Consider the following 19,045-nt stretch of genomic DNA (forward strand, 5'->3'; position numbering starts at 1 on the left):
GAGTATAGATTCTTTGCCTCTTTGGTTAGATTTATTCCTAGGTATCTTATGGTTTTGGGTGCGATTGTAAATGGGACCGACTCCTCAATTTCTCTTTCTTCTGTCTTGTTGTTAGTGTAAAGAAATGCGACTGATTTCTGTGCATTGACTTTATATCCTGACACTTTACTGAATTCCTGTATAAGTTCTAGCAGTTTTGGAGTGGAGCCTTTTGGGTTTTCCACATATAGTATCATATCATCTGCAAAGAGTGATAGTTTGACTTCTTCTTTGCCAATTTGGATGCCTTTAATTTCTTTTTGTTGTCTGATTGCTGAGGCTAGGACTTCTAGTACTATGTTGAACAGCAGTGGTGATAACGGACATCCCTGCCGTGTTCCTGACCTTAGCGGCAAAGCTTTCAGTTTTTCTCCATTGAGAATGATATTTGCGGTGGGTTTTTCATAGATAGCTTTGATAATATTGAGGTATGTGCCCTCTATCCCTACACTTTGAAGAGTTTTAATCAGGAAGGGATGCTGCACTTTATCAAACGCTTTTTCAGCATCTATTAAGAGTATCATATGGTTCTTACTCTTTCTTTTATTAATGTATTGTATCACATTGATGGATTTGCAGATGTTGAACCAACCTTGCAGCCCTGGAATAAATCCCACTTGGTCGTGGTGAATAATCCTTTTAATGTACTGTTGGATCCTATTGGCCAGTATTTTGGTGAGAATTTTCGCATCTGTGTTCATCAAAGATATTGGTCTGTAATTCTCTTTTTTGGTGGGATCCTTGTCTGGTTTTGGGATCAAGGTGATGCTGGCCTCATAGAATGAGTTTGGAAGTTTTCCTTCCATTTCTATTTTTTGGAACAGTTTCAGGAGAATAGGAATTAATTCTTCTTTAAATGTTTGGTAGAATTCCCCTGGGAAGCCGTCTGGTCCTGGACTTTTGTTTGTTTGGAGATTTTTGATGACTGTTTCAATCTCCTTACTGGTTATGGGTCTGTTCAGGTTATCTATTTCTTCCTGGTTCAGTTGTGGTAGTTTATACGTCTCTAGAAATGTATCCATTTCTTCCAGATTGTCAAATTTGTTGCCATAGAGTTGCTCGTAGTATGTTCTTATAATTGTTTGTATTTCTTTGGTGTTGGTTGTGATCTCTCCTCTTTTGTTCTTGATTTTATTTATTTGCGTCCTTTCTCTTTTCTTTTGGATAAGTCTGGTCAGGGGCTTATCAATCTTATTAATTCTTTCAAAGAACCAGCTCCTAGTTTTGTTGATTTGTTCTATTGTTTTTTTAGTTTCTATTTCATTGATTTCTGCTCTGATCTTTATGATTTCTCTTCTCCTGCTGGGTTTAGGCTTTCTTTGTTGTTCTCTCTCCAGCTCCTTTAGGTGTAGGGTTAGGTTGTGTATTTGAGACCTTTCTTGTTTCTTGAGAAAGGCTTGCACCGCTATATATTTTCCTCTCAGGACTGCCTTTGTTGTGTCCCACAGATTTTGAACCATTGTGTTTTCATTATCATTTGTTTCCAAGAATTTTTTCAATTCTTCTTTAATTTCCTGGTTGACCCATTCATTTTTTAGAAGGATGCTGTTTAGTCTCCATGTATTTGCGTTCTTTCCAAATTTCCTCTTGTGATTGAGTTCTAGCTTCAGAGCATTGTGGTCTGAAAATATGCAGGGAATGATCTCAATCTTTTGGTACCGATTGAGACCTGCTTTATGACCCAGGATGTGGTCTATTCTGGAGAATGTTCCATGTGCACTAGAGAAGAATGTATATTCAGTTGCTTTGGGATGGAATGTTCTGAATATATCTGTGATGTCCATCTGGTCCAGTGTGTCATTTAAGGCCTTTATTTCCTTATTGATCTTTTGCTTAGACGATCTGTCCATTTCAGTGAGGGGAGTGTTAAAGTCCCCTGCTATTATTGTATTACTGTCGATGTATTTCTTTGATTTTGTTATTAATTGGTTTATATAGTTGGCTGCTCCCATGTTAGGGGCATAGATATTTAAGATGGTTAGTTCTTCTTGTTGGACAGACCCTTTGAGTATGATATAGTGTCCTTCCTCATCTCTTATTATAGTCTTTGGCTTAAAATCTAATTTATCTGATATAAGGATTGCCACCCCAGCTTTCTTCTGATGTCCATTAGCATGGTACATTGTTTTCCACCCCCTCACTTTAAATCTGGAGGTGTCTTCGAGTCTAAAATGAGTTTCTTGTAGGCAGCATATTGATGGGTTTTGTTTTGTTATCCATTCTGATACCCTGTGTCTTTTGATTGGGGCATTTAGCCCATTAACATTCAGGGTAACTATTGAGAGATATGAATTTAGTGCCATTGTATTGCCTGTAAGGTGACTGTTACTGTATATTGTCTCTGTTTCTTTCTGATCTACTCCTTTTAGGGTCTCTCTTTGCTTAGAGGACCCCTTTCAATATTTCCTGTAGAGCTGGTTTGGTGTTTGCAAATTCTTTCAGCTTTTGTTTGTCCTGGAAGCTCTTTATCTCTCCTTCTATTTTCAATGATAGCCTAGCTGGATATAGGATTCTTGGCTGCATGTTTTTCTCATTTAGTGCTCTGAATATATCATGCCAGTTCTTTCTGGCCTGCCAGGTCTCTGTGGATACGTCCGCTGCCAATCTAATGTTTTTACCCTTGTATGTTACAGACTTCTTTTCCCGGGCTGCTTTCAGGATTTTCTCTTTGTCGCTAAGACTTGTAAATTTTACTATCAGGTGACGAGGTGTGGACCTATTTTTATTGAATTTGAGGGGCGTTCTTAGCATCTCCTGGATTTTGATGTTTGTTCCCTTTGCCATATTAGGGAAATTCTCTCCAATAATTGTCTCCAATATACCTTCTGCTCCCCTCTCTCTTTCTTCTTCTTCTGGAATCCCAATTATTCTAATGTTGTGTCGTCTTATGGTGTCGCTTATCTCTCAAATTCTCTCCTCGTGGTCTAGTATTTGTTTGTCTCTCTTTTGCTCAGCTTCTTTATTCTCTGTCATTTGGTCTTCTATGTCACTAATTCTTTCTTCTGCCTCATTTATCCTAGCAGTGAGAGCTTCCATTTTTGATTGCACCTCATTAATAGCTTTTTTGATTTCAACTTGGTTAGATTTTAGTTCTTTTATTTCTCCAGAAAGGGCTTTTATCTCTCCAGAGAGGGTTTCTCTAATATCTTCTATGCCTTTTTCGAGCCCGGCTAGAACCTTGAGAATTGTCATTCTGAACTCTAGATCTGTCATGTTACCAATATCCGTATTGATTAGGTCTCCAGCCTTCGGTACGGCCTCTTGTTCTTTTTTTTGAGGTGAGTTTTTCCGCCTTGTCATTTTGTCCAGATAAGATTTGCTTTCTCCTGCTGTGGAATTCCGCTGTTCTTGGTGACTGAAGTTGGTTTTGGATGGGTTTCTTGTTGATCTTCTGGGGGAGGGGCCTGTTGTAGTGATTCTCAAGTGTCTTGCCGCAGGCGGAATTGCACCGCCCTTGCCAGGGGCCGAGCTAAGTAATCCGCTCAGGTTTGCTTTCGGGAGCTTTTGTTCCCTGAGCGCTTTCCATAGAGTTCCGGAGGACGGGAATGAAGATGGCGGCCTCCCAATCTCTGGGCCTGCAGGAGCCGAGAGCTTGGGGTTCCGCTCCTCAGTGCACCCTCAGAGCAAAGCGCCCAACCGCCCTGCCTCCCTGGCCTGCGGTCGCGCCTTGAGGAAAGCAGTCAATTGCTGGAGCTGGAGAAAAGTGCCGGGTCGCTTCTGTCTCCGTGGCCTCCACCCGCACTCCGAGCCCACCCAGTCTGCGACCCGCACAAGGTAATCCCGGGCTTAGAGCTCACTCCTTGGCTTTGTCACTGTAGCCGGCTTCCCCGCTCTAAAACCTGCGAGCTCTGCAGCACTAAGACACCCCCAGTCCTTCTGTGACCCCGCGGGACCTGGGGTTATGCTGACCCCGCCTGGGTTTCCCCCCGGTTTAGCCTCTGGAGCGATGTCTCCCAGTGGAGCCGACTTTTAAAAGTCCCGATTTTGTGCTCCCGTTGCTCCACCACTTCCCGGGAGCCGGCCCCTCCCCCCGGAGTCTATCTTCCCGTGGCTTTGGATTCACTTCTCCGCAGGTCCTATCTTTCAGAAAGTGATCGATTCTCTGTTTCTAGAATTGTTGCTCTTCTTCTCTTCGATTTCCCGTTGGATTTGTAGGTGTTCACAATGTTTAGATAAGCTGTCTAGCTGATCTCTTGCTACCCGATGTCGTCTCAGCCTGCTACTTCTCCGCCATCTTGACTCCTCCCCCCGAGAAGTTCCTACTTTTTTGCCTGAAAATGGTTACCTGGATGTCCACTGTGGAATAAGTAATTGAACTTTATATACTTTTTATGAACTTATAAGTTTATACTTCAATAAAAAATTATCTGTATATTTTAAGTAAGTTTTTTTTTCCAATTTTGGGGTAAATATTTTAATTTGCAACTATTGAAACTAAAGGTAATCATAGTATTTTCTAAATCTGCACATCCGTAATTACTTTTAGCACCTTAACCTCTTTAAGACAGTAAATTATTAAGATTTTCAATTTATTCTACTTCTGATCTTTATTCTACTTTTTCTCTTTCTTAAGAGCTTTTTTCTTTAATGTATTCCAGTGCAGTGTTATTGAATATATTTAAGTTGTTCACAATGGTACCATTTGTGGTATGAATTAGCCCTTCTTTGCTTGCTTAATAATATTTTGTTCAATTCAGTATAATTACTGATTTCTTTTAGTTTGTGTTTATCTAGCATATTTTTCCTTTCATTTCAGCTTTGGTTTGTTGATTTCCATCATTTCATTCTTTTTTTCTTAAACTCTTTCTCTTTTTCATCTTTATACTTTTTAATGTTTTGGAAATTTCAGGTTCTCTTTTAAATTCTGTAAGTGGTTACTTACTTTTACATTTTTTGAGCACATTCTATAATTTTCATTTTTCTAATTGTTGGGACCAATTTTGTAGTGGCATCTTTTTCATCCTTTTCTTTTTTTACATGCTCTTATAATCTGATTATTAATCAGTATTAAAATTTACAACTTGGTTTCAGTGCACGCCTTCAGTAAACATATGTTTTTCATTATTTTATGTCTTGTTAGGTTAGATTCTATTTTGAAGAAATTGTTTTAAGATATGTATGATTAATCTGTTTTCAGTGCCCCTAATTATGAAAGTTATTTTTTCCTTCCATGTTTGTTAATATTTGTGTCCTTTTATTTTTCTCTTTATAAATTCTTAGAGGAATAATTTCTAGGCAGGCTTGGTATTTGAGTTAGATTGGGCATACCGCTTGTTGTCTGGATTTGGGCTCATATAGTTATTAAATGTTTTGGGGCACAGAGCTAGAAGACAGTGTAAGATGCACAACTGTTGGTCTGCTTCTGGAATGCAGGACATTCGCCAGGTGCTTCAATTCTATTGTTCAGTGTGGACTCCCGGTCAGTACTTGCTTTAAATCTGACCCCTGCTTGGCTGTCTCACATTCCCAGAGACTCTGATGTGCTGAATTGAGATGGGCTTCATTACCCTTGGGATCTACACTTACTCCAGAGTCTGGTATTAAGTTTTCCCTCCATCTCTTCATAGCTAAAAATTAGCATAGCTAAAGGATATGGATTTTGTCTTTTTCTCTGAGTTCTCCTAGTTTTTTTTTTGTTGTTGTTGTTGTTGTTGTTTATTTGTTTGTAAGGCATTTGTTGTTTAGTTGGTTGGTCTGTTTTGTTTTTTGTGGAAAATTAGTAGATGCTGTGTTGTACTCTCCTACAGAGATATCATTTTAAAAAAGAGTCCAAGTTTACTCTAAAGGAAATTCAGATTTATGTCTGTTTGGGTGACTGTACCATACTGTCTTGATGACTACAGCTTTGTAATTTAGCTTGAAGTCTGGAACTGTGATGCCTCTAGCTTTGTTTTGCTTTTTCAAGTTTTCTTTGGGCTATTTGGGGTCTTTTGTGGTTCCATACAAATTTTAGGATTGTTTGTTCTGCAGAAAAAAGGTTAGTAGTATTTTGATAGGGTTAATCTTAGAAAAATAAAGGATGTATCAGTGTAAGAATCCTGAGAAGAAAGAGAGAGAAAGAGAGAAAGGGAAAGATCAATTGGGGGAAAGTGATATTAAAACCTGATTTTTGGCATTTAGTGACCAGAGTGAGTTTCAATGAAAAGTCAGTAACACTGACCATTAATAACACATTGGAGATGATGGGGTCATATTTTGAAAATTTGATCTAAGAAAATCTTTAAATAGTAAAAATAAAATAATTACAAAATGAAGCAATAGAATGCTAATTGTTGAACTGGAAATTATTGATTCATAGGCTTTGTCATTGTTTTTTACATACTTGTTATTAATTGATTATAATGTATTAAGTAATTATGGGCATTATTTCACTCAATTTCCACAATATTATGAAATAGATATAATTTCTCCATTATATACATGAGGAACATATAGTTAAAATAGTTTGCCTGAGGTTACAGGGTTGCCTTCATTTCTTATCTATCATTTGGAACAATAGATATATGTTTTCTTCCATAGTTGGCCTCTCTTCCTGGTGACAGTAATTTTGGAAATATTGTTTATTAAGTATGAAATGAAGTTCTAAAACATATACTCTCTGTCTATATATATACATATATATATATATATATATATATTTTTTTTTTTTTTTTTTTTGAGAGAGAGAGAGAGAGCACAATCATGCCAGTGGTGGGGAGGGGCAGAGGGAGAGGGAGAGAGAGAATTCTAAGCATGCTCCATACTCAACACGGAGCATGATGCAGGGCTCCATCCCAGGACCCTGAGATGATGACTTGAGCCGAAATGAAGAGTTGGATGATTAACTGATCGAGTCATCCATGGTTCCCCAAAATTATGCATTATTTAAATGTAAATATAATGTGTGCTTAACAGGATTATGATGTATATCCATATGTTCTTCACCAGTGTAACCAAATTAAATATATTTGCCAGGTCCTTCCTAATTATTCTAGAACTTCTAATCACCCATCACCAGCCCTCCTAGGTGAAGACATACTTCCTTGAGAAGTGTATCTTTTGGATCTTTTTTTTTTTTAAGATTTTATTTATTTATCTGATAGAGATCACAAGTAGGCAGAGAGGCAGGCAGAGAGAGAGGGGGAAGCAGGCTCCCTGCTGAGCAGAGAGCCCGATTAGGGGCTCGATCCCAAGACCCTGGGATCATGACCTGAGCCGAAGGCAGAGGCTTTAACTGACTGAGCCACCCAGGCGCCCGTCTTTTGGACTGTCTTAAAAACTTTTAACCTATTTATGATGTGCCTGCATGGCTCAGTTGGTTAAGCATCCCACTCTTGGTTTCAGCTCATGTCATGATCTCAGGGTCATGAGATCGAGCCCTGTGTGGGGCTCCTGCTGGGCATGGATCCTGCTTAAGAATCTCTCTCCCTTTCCCTCACCCCTTCCTCCTTCCTCTTGTGCCTCCTCTTTTAAAAAATAAATAAATAAATAAATAAATAATAAATAAAAATTTTGCAATCTTGCTTTCTTCAAAGTTTTCACCTGAAATCTATCACTTGATTAAAAAATTAGTAATAAGGGGTGCCTGGGTGGCTCAGTTAAGTGTCGGACTCTTCATTTTAGCTCAGGTCATGATTTCAGGTTTGTGAGGTAGAGCCCTGCATCAGGGAGTCTGCTTGAGATTCTTTCTCTCCCTCAGTCCCTCCCCCCAATAATAGATAAACAAATCTTTAAAAAAAAAAAAACTTCAAATCTGTTTCTGATAGAAATATCAGAGAAATAAAAAGAGATGTTTTAAGAAACATCCCTTGAGAAGTAAAAATGGATGCAAAGGGTATTTTTCTATCATCAGATGGTTTTTCTTCTCCTCTTCCTTCTTCTGTTTTTTTGCGGTTTTCTTTTGTTTGGTCGGTGTTTTAAGATTTTATTTATCTATTAGACAGACAGAGATCACAAGTAGGTAGAGAGGCAGGCAGAGAGAGAGAGGGGGAAGCAGGCTTCCCACCGAGCAGAGAACCAGATGCCAGGCTTGATCCCTAGACCCCGAGATCATGACCTGAGCCAAAGGCAGAGGCTTAACCCACTGAGCCACCCAGGTGCCCCTCTTCTGTTTTTACCCAAGCTAAATTCCACCTGAACTAAGAAGTAGACATGTGAAGATTCTTATTAATAACACATGAAATAATAACACTAGACTATTTCACACCTAGAGAAAGGGTAGAACTATTATTAATGTAGATATTAACTTCATAAGGGCAATGGTACTGAGTTGTAGCTCATATACAATTGCTCTTATTAATCATATCAAATACATTAACATGAGTTTGGAAGATCTGCTTAATTATTAAGCTTAATGTAGAAGGAGTTGATGATATTACCTTAAGACTTTTTGGCTTGAAAATGACATTTAGCATGCATCAAGAATTCCCAGCTTGCCAAAAAGTGCAATGTTAACACCCATATAATGAATTATAATAAGCTGGTTATATGCTGCTTATTATATTTCTCCTTAAAACTCCCAAAACTATCATAAAATCAAGGCCATTAGGAATAGTTGAACATCTTTGAAAGAATGAAGACATAAGTCTTTATGTACCACAATTGTTCGCTTCCATTCATCTAGAATAAAATATGGGACTTCTAGGTAAGGTATCCTGTCCATAATTGGCCAAGCCATATTCAACACTGAATACATCTAGGTATCAGATGACATAGAAGACAAGGTGTCAGCATTGGCGTAAGTTTCCTGAACCTAGGCAACAGTGAACACATTGGTAGGGATAAAGTTTTGAATCATGATTGCAGGTTTTAAACTTATTTTGCTCTCTTTGTGCTTAATAAAGAACATCTACCTTAAAAATACAGTTCTAAAATGGGGGGGATTTAGTTATTGGGGTAAGTGCAAAACATTTTTTTTTTTTCTTGAACTTTCTACAGAAGGGTATTTCTCTACACATTTTTCTTCCTACCACCTCTTTCTTTCCACATGACCACACTATGGAAAATAATATACAGATGATAGATAGAGTGACTCAGAAATGTCTTCCTTTTCCTTAACCTTGGTTTAGAAAATATTTTCTAAAGTCTTGTGGTCAAACTGGGAAGCCAAATGTTAGGCAGAAGTGTGCTATCTTATACAGGTGGTTGTACTTTCCTCTCTCATCACATTGACCCTTTATTTAATGAAGAGTGGAGATGGAAAGGAATAAAGAGAAAAATATATATATCAATACATTTTCCACACTAGCAGCTGGTGTGCATTTCACCCTGGACTCAAGTCTAAGGGTGAGTAAGGTTTTATTTATTTATTTATTTATTTATTATTATTTTTTAAATCAGTTCACAAAGGAAGGAAATCATAGGGATTAGAAATAGAGATCTCGGAAGAGAACCTAGGCACAGGGAAAGTTCATTATAGCTCTCTTGTTGCTGTTGTGTTTTGCAGCCTAAGTAGCTGCAATCAAGAGTAATTTATGCTAAGTTCCCCCATATCTGGAGGACCTACCTCCAGATAGGCTGTCTGGTCAGCACTCCATTCCAAAGAGAAAAGAAAAAAAAAAAAAAAAAAAGATTATGGAAAGGAAGAGGTAAGCCTCCATTTACTTTTCTGATGTAGTCTTTCCTCTAAGTTTCTTAGGAGTAAACCCTTAGAATGAAAGCCCAGTGGAGAAACTGACTTTACCTCATGATGTGGCTAATTTAAGAGAAGCTCAAAGACTTGATCACTGTCATCTATTTCTGGCTCTCTGATTTAGCAGACAGATGAAGTGCACTTATAGCTGACAGATGTGGAAATCCATATATAGCCAGAAAAATCTCTAGTGGCTACTGATGCAAAATAATATGAGTTGTTTCCACAAAGGTCAGTTGAAATTTGCATTTGAATTTTTCTTCCTGGGGTGCTTTTAATGATAGGATCAGATCCTCAGGCTCTTGTAGTAAAATGTGCCCTCCAAATTTGTCAATTATGTTAAGGTAAAATCTGGGTTGAGGAAATGCTAAAGAAAAGAATGTGCTCTGCATATTTACCACATACATAGAGAGTGGCTGAAAGATAACTGAATGAGAATTGTGACATTAATCTACCCTTGCAATTATTCTGTTAATTGGCAACTCGATTATCAAAATTAGAGTTCATTAAAGGTAAAATGTTTCTTCTGTAAATTTCATCTCCTGTACAAGGTAATACAAAATATGATGCTCAGTGGGGAGACTATTTTATCCACTTGAATCTTTTTATGGCTTACATTTCTGAATACTAAATTGTGATTATCTGTCTGATTCATCCTTTTTAAAGAACTCATCATTGCTATTGTTTTTATTTATATAAAGTTAGATTGCTTTCATAAACTATCTAATCCTAACTATTTGCACTGTACAGTGTGCGAATACACTTAGTTTAATTCACATTTTTCACTTTTTATTGCTTAAGAAAATAAAACAAATTCCAAGATTATTAAAAGCCAATTTAGATCTATATGCCATTCCATTATTGACCCAATTTAATAATATTTAATTAGTTATTCCAATAACTTGACTGTAGAGTTAAAAAAAGTGTTGATTGTATAAAAATAGAGGAGTATAATCGATATTATAACTTAGCTTGAGTCAATTTGTTTCGCTTGTAGGGGGTCCTCATTGTGAACCATCCTGAGGTTTGTGCAATAAAGAGTATATGAGATTTTTTTCTTTCAATTTCCATATATAGGACCGTTTGTCAGAATGCCATAATTTAGAAAAAACAACAAGGTAAAAAGACAAGCTACTTTAATAAAATTGGTCCCTTGGTCACTGCCAGATGTGATAGTAAAGACAGAGTACATCAGAGCAGTAAATTTAGTTGATAATCTTTTCCTAGAATATAGTGCAGAGTACCTTTGTACCCTCACAGCAACCATCTCCTTGGATAGTATGGAACGGGCATTCAATGAATATTTTATGAATGGATTAGTAAACATGTAAGACAAATACTATACTTTCAAGAAATAATTGTAAAGCTGTATTGAAAAAGCTTGATAAGCAGTTATGGATATGTGTATATATAAGTGTCTATGCACATATATTTAATTTATTGCTATAAAGTGTGGTATTATTGGCTCAAGCATATCAGTGACTTTTATAACAAATATATATTTAGAAACAGAATCAGAAGTTAATTTAAATGGAAACATAAGTCCCTCTTTCTGCTCCTGAGAAGGACCATACCACAGTCATTGTTACTGCCCTCAGAAATTTCTGGGAAGAAGGATTCTTTCTTCTTGCCAAGAAAGTGTGTTTCAGTTAGAGTTGAAATGTCATTCTAATTTTTTAATCTGAATCCCATCTGCTGCTCTCTTAACCTGCTTCTCCTTGTCTTGTCAGTGCAATCAGAATAGTCTTCACTCATAATTACTCATGACTATGATGACTGCAGATAATTCCTGCAGTGTCCTCAGATAGACAACATCAAGCTCGGAACAACTGTCATACTGAACAAAAGTCTTTTTCTAGTTTTGTTAGAGATTTTTGTGAAGGCTGATTTTTTTTAAGATATAAGATTTGAAAAATATAATATGATTCAACAATAAGAGGTTAAAATTTTGATATCTAAAACTCAGATATAGTTACCATTAGTTGCATTGGGGATATTGCTCATATTTATTTTCTGAAAAATAAAATCATTCTGTAAGTTTATATAGTCAGTTTCCTAATATTCTTAACTAAGACAACCAAATTTTTCTTCCTCAAAGCTTTTTCTGTGTTCTTCACTTAAGTTTGGTGCTTGGGTTCAAGCATGACTTTTAGCTATAATACGTGAGTTGTAACACAGAACACTCTTTTTTTTTTTTTAAGATTTTATTTATTTATTTGACAGATAGAGATCGCAAGTAGGCAGAGAGGCAGGCAGAGAGAGGAGGAAGCCGGCTCCCTGCTGAGCAGAGAGCCCGATGTGGGGCTCGATCCCAGGACCCTGGGATCATGACCTGAGTCGAAGGCAGAGGCTTTAACCCACTGAGCCACCCAGGTGCCCCGACACAGAACACTCTTAATCAGCAGAATATAATGCAGAAACAAAACAAACAAAACATTGCAAGCATTGACCTTCCTTCTTTCAGGAATTTTATCATTTACAATTATTTCTATAAGGATTTTCTTTATTAAATGGCAAGCTCCTTGAGAATGTAATGTGCACACAATTCATTTTTGAATATATATAAATAGATATTTTGAATATGTATATCATACCATATCATTTCATATCATATCATATTATCAGCCACAGTTTGTTGCATACTCTGAGTGATCAAAAAGTACTTACAGAATGAAACAAGAATAAATACTTTTGCTGGGCTTCCATCGATTATAAGGAAAGGAAACTCCTCGAGACAGCTCAATTTAGTGACAATTTATTATAAAGATAAGTGTGACAGTAAGAGAGATGCTAATTAAAATCTAAGATTGGAAAATGGATTAGCATGTAGCCTTACAAATAGATGAAGTAGATGATAAGTCCTAGGTCTGAGAGGGTTCTGGCAATTCCAGCAAGAAGAGTTCAGGAATCTTCCCTCTAGCACCTCACCATTACTGCTTCTTTACAATTGTCCACGGTTTCTGTATCCCTGGGCATTTCTCACTTTCTACTCTGAATATCTTACAAGGTATTTTCAAGCCTATTCATACACCCATGCTCTGAGAATCTTCTTTTGCAGAAGTCCACACTCCTGCCCATTGAAAACCACTATTATAACGTATGCCTTTTCAATATTTCATTGTTCTAGTTTCTACATAATTTTTCTTGATTTTTCACTCCTCTTGCTTCTCTAAATGTCATCTTTGCATTGTAGACGTTATAGATTATTACTTGATTCTCTTTGTATCTCTAGGTTCAAGGATAAGGATTACCCCAACTTAGGGCAGAACTTTCAAACCAGACCACTCAATAGGTAATTAACCGACCTATGATTCAGCTTTACCTTGGTCCCATGGTCTTTGTGTAGGAGTAGGGAGGAGCACTCATATAACCTACCTATGACGGTCCCTTAGCTGACATTGTGGGTGGGGAACTCTCCCATATAAATGACTTGAAATATGGCCTTACCTCTTAATGATATTTGAAATACAACACTTCCTGTGAAATGTTAACTTGAGAATAAAAAGATGTCACCCAAATTATTTTTTTATCCATACTGAATTTCCAATCACAGAGCATTTATATTTTCAAAATGACAACCTAGAGTTTAAATTACTTGGTGTGAAGAAATTTGCTATTTTTAAGTTTCCACTAATTCTTACAAGCTGTAGTTTTTATTATTTTTTACAATGCTGGCTTTTGTTTTCCCAAAGTATGTAAGTAAATAATTAGGGTCACTTTCATTATTCTATTTAACTATTTAGTTTCTAAGGAGAATGAATGTAGTATCAAAGGAGCATGTGAGCAAAACAAAAATGAAAATCCTAATATAAAGAACGGCTAATATAATACATGTAAGGAGGGATAGTTAGAGAATAGCCTAAGATAGAAAATTAGACTATGGTGGAGATACTATAATTATATCATGTGATTTGAATTAATTTAAAAAATCTCTTTTCTATAAAGACAAATGTTTACACACACACACACACACACACACACACACACACACACTGTTTAAAGACTTACCATCAGAGAAGTGGGATGTGAACAAAGGAAGAATATATTTCATTGAATAAGGATTGCAGGAAAGTTAATGGGATGCAAAAAGTTAATAAGAAAAAAAAAAGGAGCAGAGATAAGGAAAGCAAAAAGGCATTGAGGAGAAAAGATGTGGTTTTATAATCATATCAGTAAAAAAAAAGAGAGAGAAAGAGATAAAAAATAGGCTCACTAATAAATTAGGAGAGGTATGAAATTAAAGAAATCAATGATAACCTCAAATGACTGAGATGTTAAACTATTTTAATAAGAGAAATGAAGAAAAGTAGTATGGATAATTAGAACACAATAGACATTTTGGAAAGGAAGAAATTCACAAAAGCTGGAAACACACTTGAGAAAATTGGCTGAGCTGGATAAAGCACATTGAAATAATCTATTTTGCATCAGTTTCAGGAGAACAACATAGACTTCACGTGTGTTAACCCCATAGTGCGCAAAATGTTCCTTTGATTAAATAGAAATATTATCTTTTTTTTTTTTTTTTAAAGATTTTATTTATTTATTTGACAGAGAGAGATCACAGTAGACAGAGAGGCAGGCAGAGAGAGAGGGAGAGAGGGAAGCAGGTTCCCTGCCGAGCAGAGAGCCCGACGCGGGACTCGATCCCAGGACCCTGAGATCATGACCTGAGCCGAAGGCAGCAGCTTAACCCACTGAGCCACCCAGGCGCCCCTAGAAATATTATCTTTTAACTGCCAGTGGAGAAATAAGATGGAATGGCAAGTGCTGAAATTTCTGTAATAGGAAACAGTTTTGAGTCATTGGTGCCTAAGTAGATGTATTACCACTTTATATCATTCCCAAATAGTTCCTGTTGTCATTGCTGTAGTAAGTTAAGGAGGTTGGCTATATAGTGCAGTGATCAATTAGTATACAAATTCTGCTGTGATGACACAAATTCATAATGAAGAAAAGAAGAGAAGAGTATAAGCCACTGAGAACTATTCAAATGTAAGACTTAAAAAGAGTGTATTCGAAACTCAATAAAGCATACCTTTTTTTTTTTTCCCTGTTCCACAGGCTTGTTTAGTACATAAGATTATTGTAACATATGCAGCTTATTTAGGCATTATTTAGACATTCTTTGATATACTGGCTAGCTGGACTTGGACAAGTCAAATATTTGATCTTCAGTTTCTTCATCTGAAAACTGGATTGTTAGAAGGACCAGTATTAATATAATAAATGACACGTCAATAATGGTTGTTATTATTCTAATCCTGGCGTTTGGTTAACATTTCCTAATCAAGTAGCAATCTCTGTCTTAAATCTCTTTATTTTTCCTGAGATTTTGACATACTCATTATTTTTCATGAATCCTAGCATTTTAACAATGTTCTACAGCATTTATTTTGTCTTTGGTTAAATTTCTTTTTTATTTTCTTCCTTCCTTTCTTTCTTCCTTTCTTTCTTTTTTTTTTTTTTTTAACTAAATTTCATTTTAAACCCTGAATTGAACACACTCCTCTGGCTATAGTCACATGCAGTCATATAGCATATGTTTCACAGATTTTGTGTTATATGGCCAGAATCATTTTGACTGCAACAAAAGCAAGGCAGTTAAAAATGAAGTCAAATATTCAAGGTCATAGTAATTACTTCTAGCCAGTGCTACTCATGGCAGTGATGTTTAGATATGATACCTTGGTATATATAGTCAAATTGAAATAGCTAATACCTCTCGTTAGATTGATTTACTAGCACTAGCAACACCTAATACACCTTTGCTGAATGATGGTGAAATACTGCAGTTTTAGTTATATGTCCCTTTCAATTAGACAGACAAAACAATTGTGATGATTTAGTATTTTGACCTCTTAAACCATCATTATAATCATCGGATCCTCCATTATAAGTTGAATCTATGCTATGTTCAACCTAAAGCCCTGAAGCTGTGTTGGAACCTCTAAACTTAGGAAATCTATTGATTCTTACAAACACAAATTGCCTATGGCATATGAGTACATCAAGTATCCAAATCTGGAGACATCATGTGGGAAGGGAGGGTGGTGGTTAAGAGGAGCTATTTCTGTTCTTAATTTTAAAAGCAGGAATTCAAGGTAAGTGTAGCCCTTTTCCTCATCATAGTGATTCAAAATGTGTAGTCCTTAGATGGGCAGTATCAACATCACCTGGAAACTGGTTAGAAATACACATTCTCAAGGTCTGCCCTGGACTTACTGATAGGGCCCAGTAATCTGTATTTTCACAAGCCCTCCAGGTGAGTCTAATGCATAGTATTTGATACTAAAGTATAATATTTGGGCAGAATTATTTCATTTTAAATTGGATGGACTCCAGTTGTGCTTTGTCTATATATTTTTTTGAAAATTTGGCCAAAATTGAGATATTGGTTAATTTTGAAAAACACATAAATGTTTAAATTGAGTACTGATAATTTATAATAGCATAATTATTAACACCTTTTCATGTGTCTGATACTTTGAATTATTCTATTTTTCACAAGAACTCACACTACAAGGACATATATCAATTTTAAACTATTTTGAAAAATATTTTCCTAACTTTGAACAGAGGTAGACTAAATTTTAAGTATTCAACATGGAAATTCATAGGTAAAGGGGCACCTGGGTGGTTCAGTGGGTTAAGCCTCTGCCTTCGGCCCAGGTCATGATCTCAGGGTCCTGGGATGAAGCCCCGCATCTGGCTCTCTACTCAGCAGGGAGCCTGCTTCCCCCTCTCTCTCTGCTTTGCTGCCTACTTGTGATCTCTCTCTCTCTCTTTGTTAAATAAATACATAAAATCTTTAAAAAATAATAAAAATAAATAAATTCATAGGTAGATAATTTCTTTATGACTTAAGAACAACAAGAAAAAAATCTTAGTATAGTGACATCTTGTAATAGATTCATTCATTGATTCATTCACTCCATCAACAAGTATTTGAGCATCTGTTATGTGTTAGGTCATATTCTTGGTGTTGAGAATAAAATCATACAAAATAAACTTTCTCTTAATAATATATATTCTTTCTTAACCATTTGGAATTAAAATTTACCACATATCAGTTGATCACCATGCTCAAATTTTTCATCTTCCTGATAACATTTTAGTTGTAATTTACTTTCTACCAAATGCCTCTTTGATTAGGTTTGAGATAGTTAAAAATCATCTCAAAAGAACTAGATTTGGGTGCCAAATGCACCTCAGTATTGTAATTGGATGACCTTGAAAAAGTCAATCTTTGAACCTCATTAATTTCATTTGCATAATGGTAGCGATAACAGCTCTGAACTGAACTGACAAGATTATTTGAAGAGCAAACTAGATAATGAACTACTGTAACTCCTAGAAAGTATTACATGTATTGTTGAGTTTCTTTTTTTAATTGTCTATAACAAGTCACCATTTATAAATTAATCAAATGCACATATTTAAATTCTGACTGATACTTACTAGCTCTTTGAACTAGGGTAAATTACTTTTTGTGTAAGATTTTGTACTAGAATTTCTTCAAATTAAAATGGTGGTAATATGGGAATTCATAGAAAAGTTTTAAAAAATAAGTGGAATAACAAATGTGCTCATACTATTGGTTAATACATTGCTCACATATATTAAGCATTTACTATCTTTGTTATTAAACTATTTAAGAAACCCTTATCACTAAAACAGTCCTTAGCTAAACTTAAATACCTAGGACTCTGTATTTTCTCATAGCCAAGAATGTGAAGATTAAATCTCTTCTTATAATTTAGGAGTTTCATTTAAGCCCGTGCTGACTCCTTGACACATTTTAGAATATGTTTGTTTTGGAAAAAAAAAAAAAAAAGATTAATGATTTTAGCTACTTCTTTGACTCTTTCTGATAAAATAGTGTCTAAAAGAACATGAAATTATTCGAACTTGTTGACTTTTTGGCTTGCAGATGAACTTGAAGTTTCATTTATTGATATAACTTTAGTGTTCTCCCAAATTAAACAAAACTCAACTTTTAGCTATGGAGAGTAAACAAAACTTTTACCAAAATGGTAATTTGCTTTGCTACTTACTTTCTTTGCCTATATGTCTCAGTGATGTAGACAGTTTACCACTGAATGAGGTAGTCATGTCTTCTCACAAGCCTGGACCAGGTATCAGGGCAGGAAAATACAGCAGAAAAGCTGAAAGGCAAATTAAATGATTATAGTTGGAATCAGATTTTTGATGCGGTAATACAAACTGAAGTAAATGGTGGTTATTTCTCCCTAGCTACAGGTATTCCATAGAACCACAGGGATGAGAATTATGTTCAGCCCCTTCTGGAGCTACGGGAAGCAAGTGTTGCAGGGGGTGGGTAGAGATTGATCAGCTGCACCCAGACTGAGAAACGTCTCTCCTCTGCAGCTGCCTTCTCAGTCTCTTGACATGGCGAGCCTGCTGAGGCCCATTTCAGGTTTGGACACCAAAAGGGCCCAAGTTCTGCATTAGCCTGATTACCAGGTATCCCTGGAGAAACAAGGAAATGACTCTTCCCTGTCTCATAGAGCCTACTTAATCACCAGGGTTCATATAGGGTAACTCTTTGATGGATCACACATCTGGAAGGGAAGCAGGAGGAACCACACACCTGCAGTTTAAATCTCAGAAAATTTATTGAGTCTTCTTTCATATATCTTACATTGCAGGATATATGTAAATAGTGTTCTTCCTCCCCCTGAAAATGTTTTAAATTTTTGTTTGTGTCAAGTTTCATAGTTGTCAGCTAAACCCAGCCTTTTCTTTCTTGCTTATTTATTTATTTATTTATTTGACTCAGAGAGTCCTACAAATTTCCACATCTTTTTTGTCATTTTCCATAATGTACCATCTCATTAGAATCCAAGGAAAATGTCTGCAAGGATGACTGACTTCAAGCTGAATGGATTTGGCAGAGCACTGAACATTTTCCTCTCCATCAGCAGATTTCAGTGTGCTTAGGTAACTTGCACTGGCTTTGAAGGCAGTTTTAAGTGGATTGTGCGCACTGGGTACACTAGTTGTTCCAAATCCATGTGAACCTACAGTCTTCTAGAAGTTGAGGTTGTGCTCAAGCCTCGTAGAAAGGCAATGTCTCTACAACAATCAGTGTGCTTTGAAATATAAGCATGGTGGAAGGGAGCATTTGTATTTCCATAGGAGTTGGTCAGGAATAAGCAAAATAGCCCCAAAATTCAGGAAAAAATTAACTAAGTGGGTACTGATTTGGGAGTATTACAATTTAGAACTTGCTGTTAAGTTCAAAAAGTAAATGTGTTCTACCGAACAATTACAGTTATGGTCTTTTTCATTCAGATGTACAAAAAGTGTCCAAAAAACTATGATAATATTAATTTCCATAACATTTTGTATAAGAAGAAAATGTAAAGCACT

Source organism: Martes martes (assembly GCF_963455335.1).
Source record: "Martes martes genome assembly, chromosome: 6".
Taxonomy (NCBI): domain Eukaryota; kingdom Metazoa; phylum Chordata; class Mammalia; order Carnivora; family Mustelidae; genus Martes; species Martes martes.